Consider the following 7,506-nt stretch of genomic DNA (forward strand, 5'->3'; position numbering starts at 1 on the left):
AAATTCAAATTCAAAAATCATTTATTCATGTAGGACATTTTAGTCGCTTATGAACGTCAAGTTTTATATAATAATTTTATTTTTTCTCCCTACCGTCCAGTTCGGAATATAGATCCAATTGAGAAGAACTGGCAAGAAACTCAATTGAATTACGTTTTTTTTTTACAGAAAATAATTAAAATAGTAAATATACATTAAGTGATAAAATAGGCGTTTTTATTTTTCATGGATGATATTGAAATGGTGGTTTACTCTGGCGCACCAGTGGAGGATGATAAGATGAGTGTGAGCTCAGGTCAGTTTGCCCATCGTGATGAAATTACCAGGAATTGACCAGGATGGTTTCCAGGGGGAACCGCGTTGAGGTCTAACATGTACCGTGTTAGGTTATTGCTGGGAATGGGGAAATAGACCCTATTATTAACAATACCCTTCCCCTCAAAAGATGGTATTATCATTAAGCAATTTCGTTAAGACTACCTTTGGGTGTCACTCACGTGTCTCTTGTGGTGTCGCTTGTGGGAACTGGTCTGTTCAGGTTGCGAACACTGATTTACATTTTTTGTTTTTATCAATAGTATATGCTGGTGGTCACTGTATTCTCCCAAATTTGAATTTAAATGAATCTGTATCTGTCTGTATTCTAAACATGTACATTTAAAAAAAAAATTCTTGTCAGTTCTTCTCATCTCGAAATCATTCCGAACTGACGGTAGATTTGATATATCATAAGAGTCTGTAATAGACCTACATGAATAAAGATATTCTAAATTTTGAATTTTCAAATTTTTATGGACAGAGAAAAATAATAAGGATTTTATAGTGATTTATTTGGGACTAGCTCTTACCTTTGACTTTATATGCTTTATTTGATAGTAGCTGTTACCGGCGACTACGTCCGTGTGGAATTTTTATTTATTAAAATAAAAAAAAATGTCTTTTCTTAACCTGTAATTTCACGTGGTGTGCTGTTTGTACAATTCCTATATCTATGGCAAGGCAGCCGTTATCAGTAGATAAAAAGGTCCATGTACATACATTTGCGGATAGTTTGCGTATCAACAAAGGCGGTGAATATTATATCCCTTATTACAATGCCATAAGGTTTAATCTACAATTTTTGATATACTTCATTCTGACAACTCATAAAAATACCTAATGTTTAGTCATCTTAATCTTGTTATGTTTGAATATTATTAGTATTAATATTATACATTAAGGAAAAGGTAAAGTGATTATTACGGATGGCTTTTTTGCTATTTGTGTCTCTTCATATTTTTTAAGTGAATCTAAATATATATAACTCAAAGGTGACTGACATAATCATCTATCAACGCACAGCCTAAACCACTGGACGGATCGGGCTGAAATTTGGCATGCAGGTAGATGTTATGAGGTAGGCATCCGCTAAGAAAGGAATTTGATTAATTCTACCCCCAAGGGGATAAAATAGGGGATGAAAGTTTGTATGACATTTTGTCAATTTTAAACCGATCGGTCTAAAACTGCATGCATAAAGCACTACTATGACGTAGGCATCCCCTAAGAAAGGATTTTGATAAATTCCACCCCTAAGGGTATAAATTAACGCGAACGAAGCCGGCAAAAGCTAGTCCTCTATATAGGCGGCACTTCTTCTGGGTCATCCTTTTTTTTCGGACTCCAATGCAGTTGGCCGCAGCTGGCCTTTACAGCTTCACCGGACGATGGGGGCGAGTGAAGATGGCACTCTTCTCTTCTCTTCTCTTTAAAACCCGCGGAATGACTTTTGGAGCTGCTGAAGGCCAACTCTCATCTGACGAATACGACTTAGTCTGAGGGCACCGCTAGGGGCTCGAACCTCGGCTCAGGCTGTCGTAATTTCGATACCCGTATGAATTGGACGGGGGATCGATCGGAGGGGCATTCTTGGTCATCCGCAGGTTTTTATGGACCGCTGGACTCCTTGCCCGGGCATACTGCTGGGGTGGACCCCAGCGTCGTTCGTTTACGCTACTTTATTGCGGTGAAACCAGCTATTTTTAAGTACCCATCTGAGGCTATTGTATGACGGGTGCTCAATAGATGAGGTGTATTCTTCTGCATGATAATGGAATAGTGGACGCGCCTGCGCTAACGGTATACACTGGCGGAGCACTAGTGGAGGATGATATGAGGCTCATCTTATCATCCTCCATTGGTGCCCCGCAGGTCAGCTAAATTAGCCCATCGTGGCAAATTCACCAGAAATTTAACATGATGGTTTCCAGGGGGAACCGCGTGGAGGTCAACCGAGATGGTACATTGCTAGCAATGGGGTTTTTAATCCACATTACTAACAATCCCCTTCCCCTCTAAGATAGGGTGTATTAGGATACTCCGGTGGTCTAGCGGTTTAGCACACTGCCTTACTTACGATGGTCGCAGGTTCGATTCCTCGAACGGCACAAAAATTTGCATTCATGAGTACGATTGTTTGTATCGTTCTGTGTGTTTTCTTTTACTAATAAATAAAATAGTGCAACTTTATCAAATTAAAAGTTTTCATATTGCTGTAAAAATGAAAAACTTAAAATAAGCTTTACAAACGAGTTATATTAACTTAATAACTCCACACAATGTTAGCGATTGCAGAACTTATACCCTCCGAGACTTAACTCTGGTTTAATCTAACTTGCTCTGAACTCTTATTGTGTTTACTTGTAGTTCTATAGTGTTTATGGGTCACCATCAAAATACATGTATATGAGTTTATGGCTTTAGTACGATTGTGTACGGCACTGCGGTTTCCTTCTAGCCAAGGAAGGGATAAGTCTAAAGTTTACACGGAAGTGACTCAAACAATTTTCAATCTTGTCCAAAACAGTTATCAACTTCTCTTGAATGAATATATCACTCAAATGAACGAGTCGTTCAATTGTTTCGGATTTGGAATTGGTGTACAATTTTGGTGTTCCATTAATTTGAATTCGAATTTAGGCTTGCGCGTAATAGTTCGCGATACGGATCGCTCAATATTCTTATTTTATTTATAGTTCGTTCGCTCTCAACTCGAGTCAAAAGAAGATGGCCTACAGTTTTTTTATTTGCGTTGAATTTTAGGGACTGTTGTATGAATTGTAATATATTGCCAGTCTCATTGTATCCTAAAGCAATCAACTGCTTCACTTCACCATTGAGCACATTGCTTTTGCAGTACTATTTGAAGACTCGACTTTCGAATGGCATCTACATAGAATCTGGTTATTTTATTCTCCGACGGTTATTCTATACGCCAAACTACTTTGCTCTTGTATTTTTAAGTGCGTTCTTGTTTTTTTAAGACACTCTTGTTTTCTTCAAGGCTGCGAATACAACGATATTAGGGGGGAAGGGGATTGTTAGTAATGTGGACTAATGATCCCATAGCTAGCAATATACCATGTCAGGTTGACCTCCACGCGGTTCCCCCTGGAAACCATCGTGATAAATTCCTCGTGAATTTGTGACGATGGGCTAACTGACCTGACCTCATGTTCATCTTATCATCCTCACTGGTGCCCCGCCAGCGTAAACCGATAGCGCAGGCGGGTGCACCATTCCATTATCATCCATAAAAAAAAAAAATACAACGATATTTTAATTTTATCACGCATATCAGTGTTCTTAGCTTTTCGGTAAGACCTCTATAGTATAATGTCAATTTTATAAAATCAACTAAAGAGCGAAGGATCTGAGAACTTGCTCGTGTAGTTCATCTTGGGTAGCGTTCTTCCGTACTAGTTTGTCCGTCCGTCCCATACTACTTTTGTGCTCTAATCTATACATATAAATAAAATTGGAGTGTTTGTTTGTAATATTGAAATAACCGTTTTTTACTACAGGCGTATGAATATAAATACGGTACATGTACCAAAATATTTTTTTTTATAATTTTTGACTGCCTTTCTGTCGGTCTGTTTGTCTCTAATCTCTGAAATGGCTGGACCGATTTTGACAGGAGTTTTTTTGGTAGGTAACTGATGTAATGAGTAACTTGGCTACTTTTATTTCAGAAAAATAAAATAATAAAATTAAATTCCACGCGGGAACAGCTAGTAGATTAATATAAATGTGGAGGCAGAGAAAGGCGTCATTTGATGATTGACTGATATCAGTAGAAATTAGAGGAGCTTCCTCTCGAGTACATTTAGATTATGAAATTAAGTACCTTGGTGAAGTACCGAGGATTTCTAAAGGGACTACAAGCATGTGCCTTTAAGGGTATAAAGTTTTTCAGGCGTCCATGAGCTACGGTAATCGCTTACCATCAGATGGCTCGTATGCATTTTTTGCTACCTATATGGTATAAAAAATAGGTGTTCAAAATTGTTCTCTCTGCCTGACTCCGCAATAGTAATTTGTCGAGAGAGTCAATATATTTATTGACTATTTTCAAGTATATAATTACTGATAAGAATATATTTAATATAATTAATATATTTAATATATTTATAATATAATTGACATCCTTCATGAAGGAGGAATACTGGCTGAAGGGTGGTGTATCGGCGCTACTGACTGCGTGACTGACGGTTTTATTTATTTACTAGCTGCTCCCGCGACTTCGTCTGCGTGGAATTTAACTTTATTTTTCTAAAATAAAAGTAGCCTTATTATAGCTGATAGCTATTTACCAAAAAAAAGTCCCGTCACAATCGGTCCAGTTATTTCAGAGATTAGCCAGAATAAACAGACAGACAGACAGACAAAAATTGTAAAAAATGTTAATTTGGTGTATGTACCATATTTATAGTCATATGCATGTAGTTAAAAACGGTTATTTCAATATTACAAACAGACACTCCAATTTTATTTATATGTATAGATTTATAACACGCGACGGCCTCGGTGGTCTAGCGGTCTAGCACAGCGCCTCACTTCCGAAGGTCGCGGGTTCGATTCCTCGCACGGCTCAAACATTTGTATTCATGAGTATGATTGTTTGTGGTCTGGGTGTTTTCTATATATAATATGTATGTATTTACGAAAAAGAATCTATGTATTTATCAGTTATCTAGTACCCATAACACAAGCTTTAGCTAGCTTAACTTGGGACTAGATGGCGCTGTGTGAATTGTCCTGAGATTATTATTATTTGTATATTTTGTATTTTATTATTATCATATTATAAAATTTATTGCACTAATATTATTAACACTAAAGACATTAACAAGATTAAAACATAAAAAATAAAACTAAGTACAAAAGTTTCTAGGTGATACTGGATTATTCTTTGACCCACAAATATACAACAAATTTAAGGTTATACAAAATAAATTTGGACATTGAGTGAATTATTCAAAATTGCTTACATAGGTAAAATGACGCGGCGCTAAAGGAGTTGTTACACTGCAAACGAAAGACCAAAAATTATATATATATTTATAAAAATTATATAAATATATATATAATTTGTATCTACCTACATTTTTGAAATAGCTATTATTGTTCAGCATACACCTAATATTGTAAAGAGACGGATAGGTAAATTCACGTCACCTAAATAAAAAAAATAGATAAAGATTTTTTTATACTAGGGAAAAAAATAAATAAAATATTCTTTGAAATTAAGAAATATGAGAGAAGACGCAAGCAATTCACTTCATTATTCTTTTCACTATCCTTTTATTATATCTATAAAAAAATGTGTTCAATTTCATCATTATGAACATTAGTGTTATCACAGAATTATGGTCTTAGACTTGTGGTAAAGTTTCAAATCAATTTATATTTATACAATATTATAAAAATTACAAAATTATCTTCCACCAGATTCCAATAAAATATTTTATATGATGATAAATTTCATCTTTCGTATATATATATATTATAATAATATTTAATTTATTAAAAATAATTATTACATTTAATAAAAAAAATGTAATTAAAAAAAATGTATTGTTGATCTGAACTTTGTGTGGCGAAAATGTCTCCCAATATATTGTATTCAGATCTGACCCTCTAGACTTTGTAATAGAACAATCCCCGTAGTTTTAAATTGTCTACAACAATTCAATTTCGATATATAAATATATAGATATAAACATTTTGTACACAAATATATTTATTACTAGTATTTACATAACCTAATTGTACAACTAAGAACCTAAAATTAAAAAGCTTAAAAAAATATAATATGACATACGACAACCTTTTGAGCTGTAGTACAGGTTCGGTGCGTGCTAGGCTTTTGGCTGTGGGTGCGCATGAGGCCGGCTACTGGCTTCACGCGTACCCTTCGTCAAATACAGGAACATTTCTTGAGCCTGACACGCTCCGAATAGGAACCTGTCTACGGCTTGGGGTTCCGGTCTGCGCTTCTCACAAATGTCCCTGTGGCAGTGATGTCGACAAACTAGGACATTACGGACTGTCATGCCAAAAAAGTGCAGGCCGTTTTTCGATACACGCCGCACTTAACGATATCATACGCCGGTCCCTTGCCATCGTCAACGTACCAAGTCTACTTGAGCCGACTGGTATTGCAAGAGACAATGGTAAGAGACCGGACGGTATGAGTTTGATTCCATGGAAGATGGGCCGGGTGCTAGTATGGGATGCAACCTGTGCAGACACGCTGGCCCCATCCCATCTACATGGAACCAATAACAGAGCTGGTGCGGCATGTGAAGCGGCTGAAAAAGCCAAAACATGTAAATACAGGGGTCTAGGCTCCGAATATGAATTTGTCCCATTCGGTGTCGAGACCCTTGGTCCGTGGGGTCCTAGCGCTATATAGACTTTTAAAAAAAAAAACGAAAATTTAAATAATATATTTTAGTCATAAACATTTTATAAAACAATCTAATAAAACATTTAACATGAGTTGTAGCATTGTTCAGAATTTTGATCTGAAATTTATGTGGCAGCAATGTCTCCCAATATATTGTATTCAGATCTGACTGTCCAGATATTGTAATAAAACAATTCCCGTAGTTTTAAATTATCTACAATAATACTATTCCCATATATAAATAATTTTCAATGCAATCCAATGTATAATCTCCACAAGAGTCAAATAAAACATTTAACATGAGTTGTCGCGTTGCTCAGAATTTTGATCTGAAATTTATGTGGCAGCAATGTCTCCCAATATATTGTATTCAGATCTGACTGTCCAGATATTGTAATAAAACAATTCCCGTAGTTTTAAACTATCTACAATAATACTATTCCCATATATAAATAATTTTCAATGCAATCCAATGTATAATCTCCACAAGAGTCAAATAAAACATTTAACATGAGTTGTCGCGTTGCTCAGAATTTTGATCTGAAATTTATTTGGCGACAATCTGCAGGATGTCTCCGGTACACTGAATATTGTATTCAGTTCGGACTGTCCAGACTTTGTGATGTACATACTAAAACATTCCCGTATCTTTAAATAATCTACAACGATACCATATTTAATGTTTTATTATTAATCTAACAGATTTTTAATATTTTTTAAAGTAAATCCATTCTTAGGGGATGCCTTCGTCATAGTAGCTTTATGCATGCAAA

This window comes from Achroia grisella, unplaced genomic scaffold (assembly GCF_030625045.1).
Source record: "Achroia grisella isolate CSIRO2021 unplaced genomic scaffold, CSIRO_AGI_Agris_v1 utg660, whole genome shotgun sequence".
Classification (NCBI taxonomy): Eukaryota; Metazoa; Arthropoda; class Insecta; order Lepidoptera; family Pyralidae; genus Achroia; species Achroia grisella.